The sequence below is a fragment of the Monodelphis domestica genome, chromosome 6 (genome assembly GCF_027887165.1).
Source record: "Monodelphis domestica isolate mMonDom1 chromosome 6, mMonDom1.pri, whole genome shotgun sequence".
Taxonomy (NCBI): Eukaryota; Metazoa; Chordata; class Mammalia; order Didelphimorphia; family Didelphidae; genus Monodelphis; species Monodelphis domestica.
In genome coordinates this window covers 81,218,670-81,242,293 of record NC_077232.1, presented here as the reverse complement: position 1 = coordinate 81,242,293, position 23,624 = coordinate 81,218,670, and the positions used below count along the sequence as shown (strand labels likewise).

At 39.6% G+C, this 23,624-nt stretch overlaps 1 long non-coding RNA gene across 1 annotated transcript; it reads right to left on the bottom strand.

Moving 5' to 3' along the window:
* Window positions 1–1,854: 1,854 nt before the first annotated feature.
* Window positions 1,855–10,905, bottom strand: LOC130455030 (uncharacterized). The gene is made up of 2 exons (XR_008912806.1): window positions 7,717–10,905; window positions 1,855–6,931 (listed from the first exon to the last, which is right to left on the bottom strand). It is a non-coding gene; the product is annotated as an uncharacterized LOC130455030 (long non-coding RNA).
* Between the last annotated feature and the right edge of the window lie 12,719 nt (window positions 10,906–23,624).

The window sequence follows — 23,624 nt, the reverse complement described above, 5'->3', positions numbered from 1 at the left end:
TACTTGAGAAATAGTCTTTATTAAACTCATAGTAATTTTTTGCATCATTACGATTATTGCATATTACTCTTCCTTCTATTTTCTCTTTAGTTTTTGACCACTATCTCCCCCAATTTGCCCTCTTTTCTATCATCCCTACTCCCCCCTCCCTCCTCTTATCCCCTTCCTTTTCTGCTTTCCTGTAGGGTAAGATTTCTATGCCCAAATGATCTTGTATGTTCTTTCCTAATTGAATCAATTCTGATAAGAATTGCTCTCCCCTCCCCACTTCCCTCATCTTCCCTTCCACTGTAAAAGCTCTTTCTTGACTCTTATGTATAATAATTTACTCCATTCTATTTCCCCCTTCCCTCTCTCCAAATTAATTTCTATTTCCCATTCTTCAAAAAATTTTTTAATATCATCCTATTAATATTCAACTTAGATTCTTGCTTTTTGACTCTGTATACCACTTCTAACTGCCTTAATAATGATAAAGTCCTTAGATGTTATAAGAATCATCTTCCCATGTAGGTCTATAAACAATTTAACCTCATTGAATGACTTTTGATTTCTCTTTGTTGTTTACTCTTATGCTTCTCTTTAGCCTTGAATATGATAGTTAAACTTTCCATCATGAATGTTTGAAAGTCCCCTGTTTCATTGAATACCCATTTATTCTTGAAATCTGAAGGGTTTTGCTCAATTTTGCTGGGTAAGTGATTCTTGGTTGAAGTCCTAGTTCTTTTGTACTTTGGGAATACCATATTCTAAGTCATCCTGTCCTTTAACAAAGAAGCTATTAAGTCTTGTGTTATCCTGACTCTGGCACCAAAATATGTGAATTTCTTCTTTTTGGTTGCTTGCAATATTTTCTCCTTGACCTGAGAATTTTGCTAGATTTCTTTCACTTGTCCTTTGGGGATCTCTTTCAGGAGGTGATGGGTTGATTCTTTCAATTTCTGTTTTGCTTTCTGGTTCTAGAATATTTAGGCAGTTTTCTTTGAGAATTTCTTGAAAGATGATGTCTAGGCTCTTTTTTTGATCACAGGTTTCAGATAGTTCAACAATTCTTAGATTTTTCTCTCCTGGATTTATTTTCCATGACAGTTGTTTTTTCAATGAGATAGTTCACATTTTCTTCTATTTTTTCATTCTTTTGACTTTGTTTCTTAATGCCTCATGGAGTCATTATCTTCCACTTGCCCAATTCCAATTTTTAAGACATTTTTTTTTGGAGTGAACTTTTGTATATACTTTTCCATTTGGCCAATTCCACTTTTGAAACAGTATTTTTTTTCAGTGAAATTTTTATACATCTTTTAGCATTTGGCCAGTTCTGTTAATCTTGCTTGGTACCTCTCCTCATGGTGAGCAGGAAAATCTCTGTTCCAGGAGCCAGGACACCTGGAGTTTTCAGTCTTGAATCCACAACTCACTAGTAAAATTCACCTTGGGAAAGCCATTTCTTATTGAGCTTCTGTATTAGGAATGAGCTGGACTAGATAATTTTAAGGTCCCTTCAAGTTTAATAGTTCAGGTTCTCAGACCCTTTCTTACTCTTCCAGCCCTTACAGACCTTTCATTTTATTGTTTAGCACCCGATGACTTACTTTTTCTTTCCAGTTTAAATTCACTAATGTTTGTCATCTTCAAATGGGAAAGGAGCTACTTACTCCTTTTCAGGTGTCCCTCATGGCTTAGTCAAGCACAGGTCAGGACAGGAGATGCTCAGGAAACATGGCTGGACTCATTTGAAACTCATATCAACCTGAATTTCCAGCAGTTACCAGTTGTAGTCTCTCTCAGAGGGGAGAGAAGCCACAAGGTAGGAAGATGGAGACAGGATAGAAGTTTAGAGTCAAATTAGAGATATGAGGTGGTCAGAATGAGTCTTTATTAATTATCAATGAGCCACAGCCAAACTCTGATCAAAGGACTATTCCAAAGGCTTTTACCAGTACAATACAGGTCAGAGAGATGAATAGAGAAAGATTAAAGATGGAGCTTGGCCAGAGGCCAAGCTCCTGCAAGGACAGCCATCAGCTAGCCTGAAAGAGAAGAGAGGGGAGAGAGCGGGACGAGGCGGAGCTTGCTGGGCCATAAATACCATTTGCTACGTAGTACATAGGGATGACCCTCATTGGTCAATGACAAGGCATAGGTGTGGTTTCTCTTAACCAAGTGAGAACAAAGAAACTTGTTTTCCCGCCTAACCTGGGAGAAGCTGGGGTCAAGGGTCAGAGGCCTTCCCAGCCATGAGCAATACTGAGCATGCTCAAGACTGAGCATGTTCTCTTTAAAGGCAATCTGACTGCTACAATTCCCCCTTTTTGTTTTACACACAAATGAATAGTGTAATATCAAAATGTAACAACATTACAGCCTTAACAAATACAAACACTCTGGTGCATAATCATATTCTGATACAGAGATGAAAAACCCACCCTGATTGTATAACTTAGATATACCAATCAAGAGTGAACATCAGCATAAACTGATTCAGTGATCAATCTTAAAAAATTCCAAACTGATCTTTCTATCTGTCTGCATTTCAGGATCTATGCAACAGTCTTAGTAGATATAAAAATGTTAAGAAAATAATTTCCACGCTACTGATCCTGGTCTAATGAGGTAGAATTCTATGGCTCACATGACAGGTGCAATAATAAAGTTGGGGAACAGAGGAGGCCCACAAACACTGCACTCTCTCTGTTCGATTCTTCTGCCCATCCGAGCTGCAGTCTCGGGGCAAAAGCTGTTAACTCTTCGTCATCCTAAGACCAGCAAAGGAATCGGGGTTACGAATGAAAGTCCCTGTCCGGGCAGTACAAGACTCAATCACAGGGTCGGCCAGTCCTGTGACATCCTGTTTGGGGTAACGAAAAATGAAGAGTAACAAAAGAAGAGATGGACACTATATGCAGAAGTTGTCTGTCTTTTCAACAGTTAGCAAAATACTATCTCTGGAGATGAAGGATAAGTCCTTCCTTTCTCTCGTACTGATACTGCATCTTGGGGATCTTTCCATGCTCACTGCCAGATGCCTGCCACATAGGAAACTGGTTGGTAGCTTGATACCAGGACATTCAGCGACTGAGGGTGTCAGTACGCCACGTCTCTGCATCTCCCAACCTCAAACATCCATTTCATATGGAAAGTGTATAATCGTGGCTGAGGCTGTCTGGTCCATAATGAAAGATTCATTATGATTCCCCTTACATGCAATCAGACATCATTCTCCAGAATGGTCATCTGAAAATTAACAATTGCTGTCATGTTCTCATGTTCAGCGACTGTTGGGTGACTGCAATTATAGAAATCTTTGCACCTTCATAATTCTGGATCAGAGCATTAACAGTACTTTCCTTGTACTTAAAAATTCTGGCAATAATTGTGCAACAGAAAAATCAAAGTTGAATACTTGAAAATGAATCAAAAGTGTTCTCTAAAATGAACATACTGATCTCTATGAGATTCCTCTCCCTTTTCTTTTTGTTTGTGGGTAGGGAGAGATCCTTTCAAAGAAAAACATCCTCTCTGTGTCAGTCTGGCTATCAGCCACATTTAGACAATTCTCAAATTCACTGAAACCATTATGCATAGCAATATTTAATAAAACAAACTTCTAACCAGTTTTGTTGTGCTCAATAAAATCTGATTAATATTTCACATTTAACTGACAAATAGTTGCACGAAATTAAATTTAGATCATATCAAAATCATTAACAATACTCCCAAATTGCATACATCAAACCATAGGATTAATCTTAAGTGGAAAATAGCCTCTAATTGTGGAGTAAAAATCTCCCTTTTTCTGCTCTGAATTTTTCTCTTTTTCGCTCCTTTGGGGGCCCATCCAAAGGAAGAAAGAGGAAAAAATCATTGAACAGGTATTTGCTTTTGTCCTCTGCTGAGGATTTTTGACAGACAAGTTCAATCTTGCAACTATTCCATTTTACATTCTTTTTGTGTGTCCAATTTAAGAATACATAGAGATGAGACTTTGACAAAGACAACAAAAAACAGAAACACACAACATTGTGACAAGCATGCTTTGAGAAAAAAAATCAGTGTTTTAGGATCCATTCTAAAGAAAAAATATAATTTCCCTCTCACCCTTAGAGTATCTCGTATGCTCACCACCGAGGGGATCTCCGTAGCATTGAAACTGCATGACCAGCACACAGCGTCGGGGGTTCTCCAAAGAGAACCGAAGGAAGGGTTCCAAGAAAAGAAAAGAATGGGGGGAAGAGGTCCCTAATAGGGGACAGTTTAAACTAAAAAGCGAAAGAGAGAACAAGTTGGGGAACAGAGGAGGCCCACAAATACTGCTCTCTCTCTGTTCGATTCTTCTGCCCATCCGAGCTGCAGTCTCGGGGCAAAAGCTGTTAACTCTTCGTCATCCTAAGACCAGCAAAGGAATCGGGGTTACGAATGAAAGTCCCTGTCCGGGCAGTACAAGACTCAATCACAGGGTCGGCCAGTCCTGTGACATCCTGTTTGGGGTAACGAAAAATGAAGAGTAACAAAAGAAGAGATGGACACTATATGCAGAAGTTGTCTGTCTTTTCAACAGTTAGCAAAATACTATCTCTGGAGATGAAGGATAAGTCCTTCCTTTCTCTCGTACTGATACTGCATCTTGGGGATCTTTCCATGCTCACTGCCAGATGCCTGCCACATAGGAAACTGGTTGGTAGCTTGATACCAGGACATTCAGCGACTGAGGGTGTCAGTACGCCACGTCTCTGCATCTCCCAACCTCAAACATCCATTTCATATGGAAAGTGTATAATCGTGGCTGAGGCTGTCTGGTCCATAATGAAAGATTCATTATGATTCCCCTTACATGCAATCAGACATCATTCTCCAGAATGGTCATCTGAAAATTAACAATTGCTGTCATGTTCTCATGTTCAGCGACTGTTGGGTGACTGCAATTATAGAAATCTTTGCACCTTCATAATTCTGGATCAGAGCATTAACAGTACTTTCCTTGTACTTAAAAATTCTGGCAATAATTGTGCAACAGAAAAATCAAAGTTGAATACTTGAAAATGAATCAAAAGTGTTCTCTAAAATGAACATACTGATCTCTATGAGATTCCTCTCCCTTTTCTTTTTGTTTGTGGGTAGGGAGAGATCCTTTCAAAGAAAAACATCCTCTCTGAACAATTCTGGAGGATCATGTTATCACATGTCAAATGATCTTAGAAAATTGATCCTGGGAACCTGATCCCAAAATTAATACAAGATTCTAGACTTTTGGCTCACTGTCTATGTGGTATCTTTGAAACTGAGCCAATGTAAAATATCAGAACTTATATTCCCAATGATTCCTAATTCCTGATCTAAATAGATCAAAATTCGCCTTGTATATGAACATAATTTTGCACCATTACAGGCTTTGCAAAAAGCATTAATACAATAATCACAGTGCAATTTTTAACAAATACCAATATTCCCATACACTTTACATTCTCAATTGTAACTTAAATAACCATGATGGTGATAATGAAGTAATATTTCAAGTTTTGACTGCATATCCCTTATGTCTTCCTTATTTAAATCTCTGCTTGTATAAATAAACCCATCAATATGATAACCAAACCTATACCATTACCACTATTTGCAAAATTCTTTCCACCAAACCAATGTTTGGGTAAATAGAAGCTTAAGTTGTTTTCCATGTAAAAACAATTTCTACAGTTTCTTGTACCTATGGAATTTGACATAGCTTTTTCATTCCTAATTGTCAGTGAATAATATTCAATGTGCTTTTTCTACACGCTTATCTGTGTCTATTGTGTCATGTTTTTAATCCATACTCCAAAACAGTAAAACTTAGATTATACTTTGCCCTTGCTCCATGTTTTTGTGCAATAATAATTTTTTCCACCTAGGAGAGACAATGACTGCGCGTCCACAGAAATTGTCACACCTAGAGTCCTCAGTGTTTTCCTGAGGTCTTACTTCCATATACCAGAACGTCTTCCAGTATATGAAAGGGAAGCCAATAGATCCCGAATCCAGTGGCCATCTGAATTCTGGGATTGTTGGAGGAGAGCAAGACATTTTTCCTATTAAAATATTACCCACAAAGACAGGGTATCAGGAGTAATGATTAACAATGGTATTAACACTTAACTACATCTCTGGTAGTCAGCCCTTAATGTCCATCCTGGTATTGTCAGGAACATAATCTTTGCCTGGATGTCAATGATTTCTTACAATAACTCAGGTTCCTGATTAAAGATTTCCTAGTGTCTTTTCCCTGATCTCTCATCCTTTCTCGAGAGTAACATCAGTGTCATCTGTCCATTAACCTTGTCTGTGCATCATTTCCTGCTTAGCACCTCATTTTTGTTGTCAGAGGTATCAGATCTATGCTATGAATGAAAGTTTTCTATCTCCTACTTCTTTGGAGAATCATACCAAGGTCTATACCCTTGTTGATAACAGCATTTCTTACAATACAAGTGGTAGCTTTACAATGCATACAATATACATTTCTTTTGACAGTATCATATACAAAATACAGGGTATACATTAGCAGCTAGACAATTTGTAGCTAATTCATCTCAATCCCATAGCAAAGTCTTTGGAGTGTGGGACATATTTGGTGTCTTGTACAGACACAAGTGTGATTTAGTCCTTCTGAGTTAGCATACTTGATGTTGCTCTGGGTACCCCATCTCAATGGATGTCAGCATGACAAGTGTCCGTCAGTGGCCTAATAGCCAATGTCTCTAATAGTGTAATGTCATTGTTCTGGAGTGATATTAGTCACCAAAGAAGTGTCCCTCCAGCATGCCTGGATTGTGGCTGGCATGTAGATAGCTGATGCCATCACCTTCCGTCTGCTTCTCTTCCTGGTCTGTATCAGCTGGCATGAAGCATGACGTGGGTGACCAGATGTTTTCATTATCTGTGAACATATAAACAAGACCTCGACCCAACGTTATCATCCCCTTGGGTCCCTTACAGTCTTAATATCTTGATGATATTTAACCCACTTCAGGTATCTCACACAATGTGATCTTTATCATTACATTCAATACTGATTATTACAAAGCTTTAACTAATATTCTTTCTGGGGTGTAGAAGAGAGAGATGATTAGTGATACCATATCCACCTCTTTCCTTATGAAAGTGGAACAGTCACAGCTTACAAAATTGACTTCTAGATAAGTCTGATTCTAGCAAAAACATATTGTTTGCAAATATAATGTACCCTTTAAAACAATAATCATCATTACATTTTGGATAGTATTACCCTTTTGTGCTGCAAGTGGACAGCATTCCTTATACTGTCATAATATTCCCAATTATACCCTTTTGATATTTGATCAAATTTGGCTAACATGGAACAATTCCAATAATATGATTTCAAGTTACACATTGTACCAATACCATTCAAAATTTTCAGGCATATAATAGTTAGATCTTTTACCAAATACCCATATATTCCTAGAACAGAATATCTGTTAGTGACTCAATGATACTCTTCTGCATGTACATTGTTTCTCATACAATTGCATGTGTGTGTGTGCATAGTGTGTTAAACCTGCCTATAGGGCAATCATAGGCTTTACAATCCATGTGCTGCATTTCTGGTGTCCTGTGCCAGACACCTCTGCCATCTGTCCTTCTTCTGGGCAGATTGTCTTGCCATCAGATGCTCTTGATCATCTTCCATGGACTTCATGTATCTGAGAAAATAAAACAGAAAACCTCGACCCCAAATGAAAGCCTCATTGGGTCTTAGAGAGTTAGAAAGTGACAGAACATATATACTTTCAGTTTTTTGAACCTTGGGGCTCATGAATTCCCTTGAGCTCTTTTCACCATAGCTTGCATGTAAGCCATGAGCTATGCATTTCAGCCCTTGCATTGCTGTTAAAAGCCCTGCTATTCCAAGCTGTTTGGAATAGACAGTTGTGCACAGATATTTATGGAATCTGTAATCACTTTGCTTACTTCTTCATTTGAGCTTGAACCCTAAACCAGGAGAGTAAGTATCTCCCATCACTTTTCACAGTTCAACCTTTGTGCCAGGAGCATGCTGAAATGCATCTTTGCTCCAAAATATACATGGATATCCCTCAGGGGTGAAATTAATCCACAACAGTTTGCATTGATAAGCAATATCACCTGCTTGTTCAGGATATAGATGTACAATAGACTTTGCAAAGCAGCATGTATAGATGCTTAAATATTTGCTTTTTCAAACCCATAATCATAAAAATATCATACTATAAATCACTTATGATTTGACCCATGTGTGCTGGGATCTTAATCCCTTGTTTGCCTGCACCCAATTTTTTCTTTTTGAAAAAATTCACATTGTGCAGTTATTAAAATTATAGCATTGTCTTATGCTGTACAGTATGCACAGAATTATCAAACAGTTGCACAGAAGTTGTTATTTGTGAACTACTGCAATTAACTTCATAACTGAAAAGATCTTAATACTGTCACTAAAATCATTACTTTCATCTGCTAATTCTGCAAATCTTCACTGCAGAAATAAATCAAATTATGCCAGTAACCTTTGAATTTGCCTTATTATCATAGGTCTCTTTTCAATATCATGATCAGCTTCAATATCTGCAATTTGAATACATGATAGTAGTGCCTCTTTCAAATCCTTAATAAATCACTGTACTGAGTAACAGATTCCTTGATAACTTTAATAATTAACCACTGGTAAACAGATTGAATCCTCCTAACCATGCTTTTACCCTGCTGAGCATGTGTCTTAATTTTCCATATTAAAAGCTATTCTAGTTATAAATCATTTGCTTTCTGGATACAGGTATAGTAATATGCCCAGTAAAAAGTTTCTGAACTGCATACAGGCTGTTTGAATAAGCTCTGCTCAAGATTCATCCTGTTGCTTTATGTCCTGCTTAGAAAAGTGTTAATAATTCCTCCATGGTTAAAATTAGAAAGTCATAAATTCCTTTAAATCATAGTCCAATTCATGCTTATTATATCTTAGGATTAAATTTTTCTTCTAGCCAAATACAGCGTTTGTAATAAAAAAACTTGGAACCTCAGTTGCTCTGATGCTATCTTCCACGTGGCTCAAGCCATGTGGCCAGTAGAGAAAAAAATTCAAGCTGCTTCAGATTTAAACCCAAACCTTAAAAGTTTTCTGTTTGCACTTTAATTACCTTGTGATTTATACCAAAATTTCTCTACAGATAAAACATTTCTAGTCCTGATATTCTGTGGCATATAACAAAAGTCAGAGAAAGATATTTTAATTCTCTTTTTTAACTTCCTTTATCAAAAAATATAAGCAGACATTCCTTTATAATTTTGCCTATATCCAACCTAAATTAAAACGATTCAAATTCCCAGATCTCACTTCTCTGTGCTTTTTATCATTTGCAATCACCCAGGTAAAGCCTGCCTTTACCTGGCGGGACCTCAAACAAAAGAGTTCCTAGGACCTTTTTCAAATGCTAAATGAGTGTAGAGGCTTTCCTTTTTTTTTTAAAAAAAATCTTCTGCCTTTGGTTACAGGATGGCAATATCTTTTTACAACTTAGGCTGTTCTGAATTTAACCTAATTCAGGACTATTACCTTGATTCATTAATTTTGCTGAGACCTGTGGTTTTATTAGATCCCTTTTTCCAAGTAATTCTGACCCTTTAAGTGCCCTGCTTGAGTCAAAGCAATTACTTCTTGATAAGCTTTTTAAAAGCATCCCAGGAATGTGCCTGTGAAGATTAGCTTGCTCCTTGCTTCTGGTCTTCTAGCCTTTCCCACTGGGTGAATAGCAGCCTGGCTCTCTGAGCTTTTGTTTTAGGAGGCCAAAAATTTGACTTTGGACTTTCCTGATGAAATCTTAACTCCTGCTTTTTCTTTTCCCAGTTGCTCCTTTCGAAATCCACTATGCTCTAGCAACTGTTTGTTTCAGACTGAGATTTCTCAAGTTCTCAATGGGCCCTAGTGAGGGTTTTGCTAGGTCAAATTTTCTTTTTCCTTCCCCTCCCCCTCAGACCGCTCCTCAGGTGTTTCTTAACCTCCGGAGATCCAGGTCCGGGGATTGTGCTAGCAGGCCCAGGTGGGGGAGGGAAACAGCACTCCCCCCCACAGAGATAGTTTAAGAATCATGCTCTGAGGGACCGTGTGCTTTAATCATCCTGATATATTTTCCAATACTTCCCTTCCTCCCCCGTCAACAACGACATTAAGAGTCGAGCAGGGTTCAGAGGAGTGACCCACCTCGAGCAGAGGAAGACTTACCGTTCTTGGCCAGAGGATCAGCAGAATTCCCCGAACTCCGGCACCCGCCTACTGTTTTCCCTCGGCTGTGTGAAATAAAAGGGTTGAATGCCACGAGAAAGTGCCAGGTGCAGGGTCCCTGTTCACGTTGGGCACCATTTGTAGTCTCTCTCAGAGGGGAGAGAAGCCACAAGGTAGGAAGATGGAGACAGGATAGAAGTTTAGAGTCAAATTAGAGATATGAGGTGGTCAGAATGAGTCTTTATTAATTATCAATGAGCCACAGCCAAACTCTGATCAAAGGACTATTCCAAAGGCTTTTACCAGTACAATACAGGTCAGAGAGATGAATAGAGAAAGATTAAAGATGGAGCTTGGCCAGAGGCCAAGCTCCTGCAAGGACAGCCATCAGCTAGCCTGAAAGAGAAGAGAGGGGAGAGAGCGGGACGAGGCGGAGCTTGCTGGGCCATAAATACCATTTGCTACGTAGTACATAGGGATGACCCTCATTGGTCAATGACAAGGCATAGGTGTGGTTTCTCTTAACCAAGTGAGAACAAAGAAACTTGTTTTCCCGCCTAACCTGGGAGAAGCTGGGGTCAAGGGTCAGAGGCCTTCCCAGCCATGAGCAATACTGAGCATGCTCAAGACTGAGCATGTTCTCTTTAAAGGCAATCTGACTGCTACAACCAGTCTTATCCCTTGAGCCTCTTTATTAATTGTTAATTACACAAGAGAGATACCCAGAAGGCATCCAAAAATGCTCAAGGATATTAGATTAACTTTGTCGAGTTTCCAAGCTACCTTCAGAAAGGATCTGAAAAAAACATAATATAGATGTCTTTCCATATTGCAGGCAGGGGTTAGAAGGAATGGCACTCCCCCTTTTTGGCCCTCTCTTTGTGCCAGAGAAATTTTAATTTTGTCCTTTTCTTTCATGAGATGTTTACAGTATTTTGGGTTAAATATTTGGTCATAGGCCATATGTAGTCAATGTTAAGATGTCTTGACGTTTCTAGCCTTTGTGTGACTTTATTGAATTTTGTCTTCTTTTTGTAAACTTTTTATTTTTTATTTTACTTATTTTTTTTCACTTTAAACATTATTTTATTTGGTCATTTCCAAACATTATTCATTGGAAACAAAGATCACTTTCTTCCCCCTCCCCCCCTTCCCACCACCTCTCCCATAGCTGACACACAATTCCACTGGGTATCACTTGTGTTCTTGGTTTCGAACCCATTTCCATGTTGTTGGTATTTGCATTAGAGTGTTCATTTAGAATCTCTCCTCAGTCGTATTCCCTTCCCCCCTGTAGTCAAGCAGTTGCTTTTCCTCGGTGTTTTTACTCCCATTGTTTATCCTCTGCTTGTGGATAGTGTTTTTTAGATCCCTGCAGATTGTTCAGGGACATTGCATTGACACTAATGGAGAAGTCCATTACCTTCGATTGTACTAGTGTATCAGTCTGTGTATAATGTTTTCCTGGTTCTGCTCCTTTCGCTCTGCATCACTTCTTGGAGGTCGTTCCAGTCTCCAAGGAATTCCTCTACTTTATTATTCCTTTTAGCACAATAGTATTCCATCATCAACATATACCACAATTTGTTCAGCCATTCCCCAATTGAAGGACATCCCCTCATTTTCCAATTTTTGGCCACCACAAAGAGCAGAGCTATAAATATTCTTGTACAAGTCTTTTTCCTTATTATCTCTTTGGGGTACAAACCCAGCAGTGCTATAGCTGGATCAAACGGCAGACAGTCTCTTATCACCCCTTGGGCATAGTTCCAAATTGCCCTCCAGAATGGTTGGATCAATTCACAACTCCACCAGCAATGAATTAATGTCCCTACTTTGCCACATCCCCTCCAGCACTCATTATTTTCCTTTGCTGACATGTTAGCCAATCTGCTAGGTGTGAGATGATACCTCAGAGTTGTTTTGATTTGCATCTCTCTGATTATCAGAGATGTAGAACACTTTTTCATGTGCTTATTAATAGTTTTGATTTCTTTGGCTGAGAACTGCCTGTTCATGTCCCTTGCCCATTTATCAATTGGAGAATGGCTTGATTTTTTGTACAATTGATGTAGCTCTTTGTAAATTTGAGTAATTAAACCTTTGTCAGAGGTTTTTATGAAGATTGTTTCCCAATTTGTTGCTTCCCTTCTGATTTTAGTTACATTGGTTTTGTTTGTTCAAAACCTTTTTAATTTGATGTATTCCAGATTATTTATTTTTCATTTTGTGACTCTTTCTAAGTCTTGCTTGGTTTTAAAGCCTCTCCCTTCCCAAAGGTCTGACAAGTATACTATTCTGTATTTGCCTAATTTTCTTAGTTTCCTTCTTTATGTTCAAGTCATTCACCCATTTTGAATTTATCTTGGTGTAGGGTGTGAGGTGTTGATCTAAACCTAATCTTTCCCACACTGTCCTCCAATTTTCCCAGCAGTTTTTATCAAATAGTGGATTTTGGTCCCAAAAACCTGTAATCTTTGGGCTTATCATAGATTGTCTTGCTGAGGTCACTTACCCCGAGTCTATTCTACTGATCCTCCTTTCTGTCTCTTAGACAGTACCAAATTGTTTTGATGACCGCTGCTTTATAATATAGTCTGAGATCTGGGACTGCAAGGCCCCCTTCCTTTGTATTTTTTTTCTCATTATTTCCCTGTATATCCTTGATCCTTTGTTCTTTCAAATGAACTTTGTTATGGTTTTTTCTAGATCAGTAAAAATTTTTTTTGGAAGTTCCATGGGTATGGCACTAAATAGATAGATGAGTTTGGGTAGGATGGTCATTTTTATTATTTTGGCTCATCCTACCCACGAGCAGTTAATGTTTTTCCAATTGTTCGAGTCTAGTTTTAGTTGTGTGGAGAGTGTTTTGTAGTTGTGTTCATAAAGTTCCTGTGTTTGTCTCAGGAGATAGATTCCTAAGTATTTTATTTTGTCTAAGGTAATTTTGTTTTTTTTTTTAAATATTATTTTATTTGGTCGTTTTCATACATTATTCACTGGAAACAAAGATCGTTTTCTTTTCCTCCCCTCCCCTCCCCCCCCCCCCCCCCTGCCTTTCCCTCTCATGATTCCACTGGTTATCTCATGTGTTCTTGACTCGAACCCATTTCCCTGTTGTTGGAGTTTGCATTATAGTGTTCATTTAGAGTCTCTCCTCAGTCTTATCTCCTCCAACCCTGTAGTCAAGCAGTTGCTTTTCAGCGGTGTTTTTACTCCCACAGTTTATCCTCTGCTTGTGGGTAGTATTTTTTTTTTAGATCCCTGCAGATTGTTCAGGGTAATTGCATTGATACTAATGGAGAAGTCCATCACCTTCGATTGTACCACAATGTATCAGTCTCTGTGTATAATGTTTTCCTGGTTCTGCTCCTTTCGCTCTGCATCACTTCCTGGAGGTTGTTCCAGTTCACATGGAATTCCTCCACTTTATTATTCCTTTTAGCACAATAGTATTCCATCACCAACATATACCACAATTTGTTCAGCCATTCCCCACTTGAAGGGCATCCCCTCATTTTCCAATTTTTGGCCACTACAAAGAGCGCAGCTATGAATATTTTTGTACAAGTCTTTTTGTCCATTATCTCTTTGGGGTACAAGCCCAGCAGTGCTATGGCTGGATCAAAGGGCAGACAGTCTTTTATCGCCCTTTGGACATAGTTCCAAATTGCCCTCCAGAATGGTTGGATCAATTCACAACTCCACCAGCAATGAATTAATGTCCCCACTTTGCCACATCCCCTCCAGCATTCATTACTTTGCATAGCTGTCATGTTAGCCAATCTACTAGGTGTGAGATGATACCTCAGAGTTGTTTTGATTTGCATCTCTCTGATTATAAGAGATGTAGAGCACTTTTTCATGTGCTTATTAATAGTTTTGATTTCTTTGGCTGAGAATTGCCTGTTCATGTCCCTTGCCCATTTGTCAATTGGAGAATGGCTTGATTTTTTGTACAATTGATTTAGTTCTTTATAAATTTGAGTAATTAAACCTTTGTCAGAGGTTTTTATGAAGATTGTTTCCCAATTTGTTGCTACCCTTCTGATTTTGGTTACATTGGTTTTGTTTGTACAAAAACTTTTTAATTTGATGTAATCCAGATTAATTTTTTTGCATTTTGTAACTCTTTCTAATTCTTGCTTGGTTTTGAAGTATTTCCCTTCCCAAAGGTCTGACATGTATACTATTCTGTGTTCGCCTAATTTTCTTATAGTTTCCTTCTTTATGTTCAAGTCATTCATCCATTTTGAATTTATCTTGGTGTAGGGTGTGAGGTGTTGATCTAAGCCTAATCTTTCCCACACTGTCCTCCAATTTTCCAAGCAGTTTTTATGAAATAGTGGATTTTTGTCCCAAAAGCTGGGATCTTTGGGTTTGTCATATACTGTCTTGCTGAGGTTGCTTGCCCCCAGTCTATTCCACTGATCCTCCTTTCTGTCTCTTAGCCAGTACCAAATTGTTTTGATGACCGCTGCTTTGTAATATAGTCTGAGATCTGGGACTGCAAGACCCCCTTCCTTTGTATTTTTTTTCATTAATTCCCTGGATATCCTTGATCTTTTGTTCTTCCAAATGAACTTTGTTATGTTTTTTTCTAAATCAGTAAAAAAAATTTTTGGAAGTTCCATGGGTATGGCACTAAATAGATAGATGAGTTTGGGTAGGATGGTCATTTTTATTATATTGGCTCGTCCTACCCATGAGCAGTTAATGTTCTTCCAATTGTTCAAGTCTAGTTTTAGTTGTGTGGAAAGTGTTTTGTAGTTGTGTTCATATAGATCCTCTATTTGTCTCGGGAGATAGATTCCTAAGTATTTTATTTTGTCTTGGGTAATTTTGAATGGGATTTCTCTTTCTAGTTCTTGCTGCTGAGCTGTGTTGGAATTATATAGAAATGCTGATGACTTATGTGGGTTTATTTTGTATCCTGCAACTTTGCTAAAGTTGTTGATTATTTCGATTAGCTTTTTGGTTGAATCTCTAGGATTCTTTAAGTAGACCATCATGTCATCCGCAAAGAGTGATAACTTGGTCTCCTCATTGCCAATTTTAATACCTTCAATTTCTTTTTCTTCTCTAATTGCTACTGCTAGTGTTTCTAGTACAATGTCAAATAATAGAGGTGATAATGGGCATCCTTGTTTCACTGCTGATCTTATTGGGAATGCATCTAGTTTATCCCCATTGCAGATGATATTAGCTGATGGTTTTAGATATATACTGTTAATTATTTTTATTAACGACCCTTCTATTCCTATGCTTTCTAGTGTTTTTAATAGGAATGGGTGTTGTATTTTATCAAAGGCTTTTTCTGCATCTATTGAGATAATCATGTGATTTTTGTTGGTTTGCTTGTTGATGTGGTCAGTTATGTGGATGGTTTTCCTAATATTGAACCAGCCCTGCATCCCTGGTATAAATCCTACCTGGTCATAGCAAATAACCCTGATGATCACTTGCTGGAATCTTTTTGCTACTATCCTATTTAAGATTTTTGCATCTATATTCATTAGGGAGATTGGTCTGTAGTTTTCTTTCTGTTTTTGGCCTGCCTGGCTTTGGAATTAGTACCATGTTTGTGTCATAAAAGGAATTTGGTAGAACTCCCTCTTTGCTTATTATGTCAAATAGTTTGTATAGTATTGGGGTTAGTTCTTTGAATGTTTGAAAGAATTCACTGGTGAATCCATCAGGACCTGGGGATTTTTTCTTAGGAAGTTCTTTGATGGCCTGTTGGATTTCTGTTTCTGATATGGGATTATTTAAGAATTCTTTTTCTTCTTCTGTTAGTCTAGGCAATTTATATTTTTGTAGATATTCATCCATATCACCTAGGTTGGTATATTTATTTGCCATATAGTTGGGCAAAGTAGTTTTTAATGATTGCCTTAATTTCCTCTTCGTTGGAGGTGAGGTCCCCCTTTTCATCCTTGATGCTGTTAATTTGCCTTTCTTCTTTCCTTTTTTAATTAGATTGACCAGTACTTTGTCTATTTTGTCTGTTTTTTCAAAGTACCAGCTTCTAGTCTTGTTTATTAGCTCAATAGTTCTATCACTTTCGATTTTATTAATCTCTCCCTTAATTTTTAGTTTGGTTTTCTTCTGGGGGTTTTTAATTTGTTCGTTCTCAAGTTTTTTGATTTGCATTTCCAATTCATTGATCTCTGCCCTCTCTGATTTGTTAATATATGCACTCATGGATATGATTTTTCCTCTAAGTACTGCTTTGGCTGCATCCCATAAGGTTTGAAAGGATGTCGCACCATTGTCATTTTCCTCAATGAAATTATTAATTCTTTCTATGATTTCTTCTCTATTTTACTTATTTTAAAAAAGAAATATTTTATGGCATTAAGATAAAATATATTGATATTATGCATCTATTTTATGCACTTCTGAGGTTCTAAGCTTTTTTCCGTGCCATCTGCAAAATTTCCTCCCCCCCAATTCCCATTTAATTTCTTTTGCCTAACTATGATATTTTCAAAGGGAGAAGTCATGATGTAGATGGGATAGCTGTATTAAAATCTGGAACAAACTGTAGGGTCTAGTACATAGAATGTCAAAAGCTAGAAGGGACTGCAGTGATCACAGGATCATAGATTTAGAGATGGAAAGACATCCATCCCAGCCATCTCATTTTATAGATGAGGAAAGCAGGGCACAGAGGGTAAGAGTTGCCAAGGGTTATGTAACTAGCAAATGTCCGAGGCAGGATTTGAACTCATATTTCTGAATCCAAGTTCATTACTTTCTTTATCCCTCCACCCTACCTCATTTAGTCCAACTCCTTTCTTTTACAGAAAAGGAAAAAGACTTGACCAATGCCATGTAGATGGCAAATGGGGGCAATCTAGGTTTTCCCTCAAAGCTCAGTGACTTTCCCAAATTCTGTGTTGCTTCTGACCTAGTTACTTCCCCCCACCCCAGTGGTGAAGGGAGAGGTTTGTGGGGTGGAAAACAGTGTGACCAGAGATTCCTCTGCTACTGGAATCTTCCATAGTAAACCAGATTAACAATTGTTCTGGACCTAGGCTTCTTAAAGAATTGCCTAGAGTAGTCTGATTTTATCCCTTTAAAAATGTTGGCACTCAGCTATTCCAAATGAAGGCAGCCAGGGAATCACAGCACCAGAAAGTCTTAATTTAAATCCTTTTAAAATTAATGTAAGCTTCACATGGTGTCTAATGTGTTGTGGTATGGAAAGAGCTTTGGCCTGGAAAGTCTCAATTAAAATTCTGCTTCCAGCACATATTTTGTAGGACCTCGGACAAATTATCTTCTGAAGATCACCTTCCCCATGTCAACATGGAATCAATAAACCCCAAACTTGTAGCCAGTAAGATCTGATGAACCCCAAGTTTTAGGACTAGCTTGTACGTTGGAGTCCCCAAAGCTTGTACTTGTTCCCTGTTCCTGTGAGAATCCACCCTGAAGGGAATCTCAGGCTAGCAGTTTCAGACTGAATAATGGACCCTATAGTATTAGACCCTTTCCCAAGAAGACCCACACCTGGGCAGGGACCATCCTTTAGTATCCATCATAAGCAGTCCCTTCCCTTGGACCCTAACTTCTGGCTATGATTCTTTCCCCAAGCTTAATCCCTTTCCTGATTAAAGACTTGGATTTTCTGACTACTTTGGTAGTTCTATGTTATTTCTATGCTAACACCCATCCGTAACTGGGGCCCAAGACTTGAAGTCCTCAATGAGACAAAACATAAGGTGGCGGTGGAAAAACTGTTGAACTTGAGTCATGGTCCTGAATTTAAATCCTTGCTCTGCTGTTTACTACTTGGGTAACCTTGGGCCCTTACTTGGCATCTTTGAACCCCCATTTCCTCATCTATAAAACAAAGGGCTTTGAATAGAATGCCCTTTCCAGCCATTGTTCTATTCTTGCCATGATCCACTCAATGAGTAGTGGAGGGAGAATTGACCTCAAAATGAGGAAGATGGGATCAAGTCTTGTCTCTGACATGAACAGGTTGGTTGATCCTGAGGGAAATGATTTAACTTCCCATAGCCCTCAAGAAATTCCTTAAGAGGGACTGCTAGGTGGCTCAGTTGATTCATAGTCAGGCCGAGAGATGGGAGGTCTTGGATTCGAATTTAACCTCACATACTTCCTAGCTATGTAGCCCTGGGAAAGTCACTTAACCCCCACTGCCGAGCCCTTACCACTCTTCTTCTGCCTTAGAACCAATATAGTGTGGATTTCAAGACACAGTGTAAGGGCTTTTGTTTTTGTTTTTAATTCCTTTAAACAATGTGCTGGGGGCAGATAGAATGTCAGGCTCAGGAAAACCTCCTCAGTTCTGATCTGGCTTCAGACTCTTCCTAGCCCTGTGACTCAAGGCAAGTCACTTAACCTTGACTGCCTAGCCCTTGCCTCTGTCGTAGAGTTAATAAGACAGAGAGAAAGGGTTTAAGAAGAAAATGCTGTAGAACAAGCATGAAAATGGAGTTTCCTTGAGGGTCTGGGTCCCCCTCCACCGCTTCAATGCTTACTCCCTGTCTCATAGGGTTGTTTTTAAAAAAATACTTAGTAAATCGTAAAGCACCAAATAAATGTGAGTTATCACCTCATTACTTCTCCATTCCTTGCTTCCCTAATTATGATTATTTATCGCATCACATTCTCTACCACCCCAAACTCTCCAGTGGCTCACCATTAAGCCAGACAAAATGCCGGGCACAGCAGGGAGCAGGCTCTGCTAAGAGGGAGCAGCTACGCAGCTCTGGGTTCTTCCAATTAAAAGAACAACAGATCACGAAACTATACTAAATGTAAGGTTTCATGGATCTCGTAAGGTAGGAAAAACCCTGCAATTTCTGAGATGGAAACAGAGAGAAAAAGATGTCTTTCTGACTTCCTGCTGCTAAGTGGAGAGGAAGGAGATGATGGATCAGTGTCTGCTTGCAGAAGACACTATGAAAGAGAAATTTCCTATGAGTTTCTTCACTGCAGCACTTTGCATTTGGCTCTTAGCTGCTCTAGGAGGACTGATTGCAGCCACCTCTAAAGCAATGGAGGCAGAGATGAAACAAAGAGCTGATCTTGGAGTCAGGAACACCTGAATTGAAATGAAATCTCAGACACTTACTTAGCTATGTGAGTGATCTAGCCTCTGTCTGCCTCAGTTTCCTCATCTAAAAAATAGTGATAATAGTAACTAGGTCCCACGATCATCCTGTAGACAAAATGAGATCATATATGTAAATGCCTTTTACAAACCTTAAAATGCTTGAAAAAGGTATTTGGGCTATTATTAGGCCAATGCTTGGCACATAATAGGCACTTAAATTTATTTATTGATTTTTAAATCCTTATTTTCTGTTGTAGAACCAAAATTGTATATTGATTCCAAGGCAGAAGAGGGGTAAGGGTTTGGCAATGGAGGATAAGTGACTTGCCAAAGGTCACACAGTTTGGAAGTGTCTGAGGCCAAATTTGAACCCAGGACCTCCCATTTCTTGATCCCCTTAAGCTACCCAGCTGCCCCCACTTAACATTTATTGACTATTATTCTTATAAGGATAGAGCAAAGCAAAGCAATTACACATACAAAATGATCCCAAACTTTATTGTGACTAGGCCAAACATGCTATTAGCCTTTGTAATAAAAATGTCTTGCTATATGACCCTACTTAAAGGGCCTGAGCTTCTCAAGAGTCTCACCAGAGGAATGTGAGCTAAAGGTTTTAGGACTGGGGCCAAGGGAAGGGGCTCTCTACTGCTCCCAGACCCATCTGAAAGTGCAAAGGCTTACCACGAGAACATTTACTCCTTGGGGGATGACTTCAGCCGCAAGGTCTCATGAAGACTATCTGCTATGACAAGAAGTCTAGTGCAGTGGGAAAGAAGGATTCTTTAGGTTTCGAAGTCTATCTGCATGACACAAACATGAATTTAAGACACTTTCCCAATTTTATTTTGGGTAGCTCCCCTGGATGTGGTCTACACTTCAGATTGAATTACTGACTGGCCCCTGACCTCGACAGATCTATCCCCCACTGTCCATGAAGACATTCACACAAGCCATCCCTCATGTCTGTTATGCACTCTCCTTCCTCCTCAGCAATGTCTGTCAGAGTCATTTGCCTTTAAAGGGCAGCTCAGAGGCAAAGTCATCTCTCCCTCCTCAAATTCTCAGAGCATACTGCCAGATCTCCTCCCCAATTTCATTTTCTGCCTTGTATGAAGCCGTTCTTAATACAGCAGAATGTATCACCCCTTCTTGAGGGGTGATATATGATGCCATTTAAAAACTTCATTTATGTGAGTATGTGAATGTGCCTGTGCGTGCGTGTGCGTGCGTGTGTGTGTGTGTGTGTGTGTGTGTGTGTGTGTGTGTGTGTGTGTGTGTGACAGCTGGGTAGCTCAGTGGATTGAGAACCAGGCCTAGAGATGGGAGGTCCTAGGTTCTAATCTGGCCTCAGACACTTCTCAGCTGTGTGACCCTGGGCAAGTCACTTAACTCCCATTGTCTAGCCCTTACTAGTTTTCTGCCTTGGAACCAAATCACAGTATTGACTCCAAGATGGAAGGTAAGGGTTTAAAAAAAAAAAAAACCAACCTTCATGGGGGCAACCATGTAGCTCAGTGGATTAAAAGTCAGGTCCAGAAATGGGAGGTCCTGGGTTCAAATCTGACCTCAGAGAGCTGTGTCACCTTGGGCAAGTCACTTAACACCCATTGTCTAGTCCTTACCGATCTTCTATCTTGAAACCAATACATGTTATCAATTCTAAGTAGAAGGTAAGGGTTAAAAAAAAAACAACCCAACAAACTTTGTATCCTATAAGGTAATGTTGATTGAATTATTAAATGCACATATACACATGTAACAACAACATGCATGTATTTGCAATTGTTGCATAATGTCCAAATAAAAAGAAAAAAGGGTATCTGGGGCTCCCCGAACCCATGAGAAGCCTCAAGGTAGGAAGATAGAAAAAGGATAGAAGTTTTGGATACCCCGAGGGGCATGGTGGAGCCAAGTTATAGATATGAGGTGGCAGAAATGAGTCAGAAACCAGGCCTTATTGATTATAATGGGGCCACAGCATAACCCCGATCTTAGGATGTCACAGAGGCATGATCCATCCTGAGATCCACAATTAATACCACACAGGTCGGAGACATGATAGAGAAAAGAGAGTGCCTGGCCAAAAGCCAGGTCCCAGGTGGGAGAGGTAGATAAGGAAAGGAATTAAAGATGGAGCTTGGCCAGACATCAGTGAGAGCTAAGACCCAAGAGAGGAAGAGGGCGGAGCTTGCTGTGGCCCTTGCCTTTAATGTCTTTGATATGCTAATATGCACAATACATATTGATGACTTACATAGTATATTGCCATTGGGTAATAGTAAGTTACGAAAAGGTATAGGTGTGGTTTCTCTTAGCCAGGTGAGCACAAAGAAACCTGTTTTCCCGACTTACCTGGAGGAAGCTGGGGTCAAGGGTCAGAGGCTTTCCTAGCCATGCGCAAGACTGAGCATGCTCTCTTCTAAGCCACTCTGTATATACTGTTTCCCTTGCCCATAGCTAGGGGTGGACTGCTACAGTATCACTGGGTAAAGAAACCAAGTTTCCTTGTCTCCCATTGGGTTCAGGTTTGGGGGTGGCAAAGATTCAAAGGCAGAATCATAGAATGTCAGCATGGAGGTGGCCTTTTGAATATGGAATGTTAGGCTATAAGTCACGTTTTAGAATTGGAGGGTGGAGAGAGGGATCTGAAAAAGTACAAGGGAAAGGCTGAAAGTGATCTTAAAACACAGAACAAAAGCATTAACAGCTGGATGGGGCTGTCAGTCCCAAATGGGAGCCTTAAACCATTCAGTTCAGATCCCTCATTTCACATAGGTCGAAACCAAGGCCCCGACAGGAGGACTGATTTGCCCAGGATCACACCAGTAACAGGCAGTGGGGGTCAGTCAAGACTCAAACTCCTGACCTGATTCTAGCTTTGTCATGCTCCACTCTCATATTGATGCTATCATTACATCTGGAGGATGAGGACAGAAAATGGCTGAGCGGAATCGCAGGGGGAATTGTCTGGGGCTTAGTTTTCAGCATTAAGTGCAAGATAGGTTGTGGCCTGATGAATGTCATCCACTGTGGAAATGAAAAGGATCAGCGAAGAAAGCCCAAGCTTTCTTGGCTGCCTCCTCTGTTGTTTCTTTAAGGGAAAGATAGGCAGCTGCAGTCAGACCCTTTTGCTCCAGACCCTTGGCTCACTCCTGGGGCCTCTCCCACCCCCTATTGCTTGCAGTGTGTTCCAGAAGGCACGTTGCCCCTGGGAGCACAGGCGTTTTCCATGTTGCTCTGAAGCTGGTCCCTCCCGAATGACTCATTAATTGGCTCTTGCCCCTTCTGAGACCATCCTCTGGCTGGTGGGTGAGGCCAAACTGTCATCTTGGAGACCTGATGGGAGAGGAGGGAGTATGGGAGAGTCCCATCTAGTCTGCTTGCTTGGAAAAAGAGAGATGGAAATCACGACCTCACTGGTGAGTTTTGGAAAGAGGGCTTCCAGGAATTGTAGTGAAGTCATGATGAATGCACTTTTACATTTTGCTCTTTAGAAATTAAACCAAGGATACCCGTAGTCCTTGAAAAGGCATCCACAGCATGTAGGGATATAGAATTACAGCATTTCCAGGTGGGGAAGGACCCTAGAGATCATGTAATCCAACTATTACTAGAGTCATAAATCTTATTCTCCAATATCCCAATGAAATACCCCCAAAGGTGGGAAACCCACTGCCTTTTAAGGCTCACTTTTGGCCAGCTTTGTTAGAGTTCTTCTTTAAACTAAACCACAATTAGTTAACAAGTACCTACTATGTGTGAGACACTGTATTAGGCACCGGGGGATACAAAGACAAAAAGGAAATGAATTCTGCACTCTGGAATCTTATACTCTACCTGAGGGAAAATACATACACAGAGTAAGAGGGATAATAAATACAGGCTGACCTTCTTGAGGGAATGGGGAGCAGGGATAATCAGGAAAGATGATTATTAAGTTTTTCCTCAAATTAAGCAGAAATCTGCCTCCCAGAAATTCCATTTTTGGGGAGCAGCCATAATCTACTTTGGTAGAGGGAAACAACTCCTAACAATTAAAACTACCCAGGAATAGCAGAGGATGCTTTGGAAAGCAATGAGACCCTTATCAGTATAGATGCTCTTAAATGAAATTATAGATGGGAGTCATGCTTTAGGACTGGAGTAGATGGGGCTACACTAGATTGATGACTTCTGGGTTTCTAATGATGAAATTCTCTGATTGAACATCGTCTTTTCATTTACTTGGAAGTGTGGAAGCATCTGACAGGAAGTGTATGAATCCCAGGGGGCAAGAGAAACATG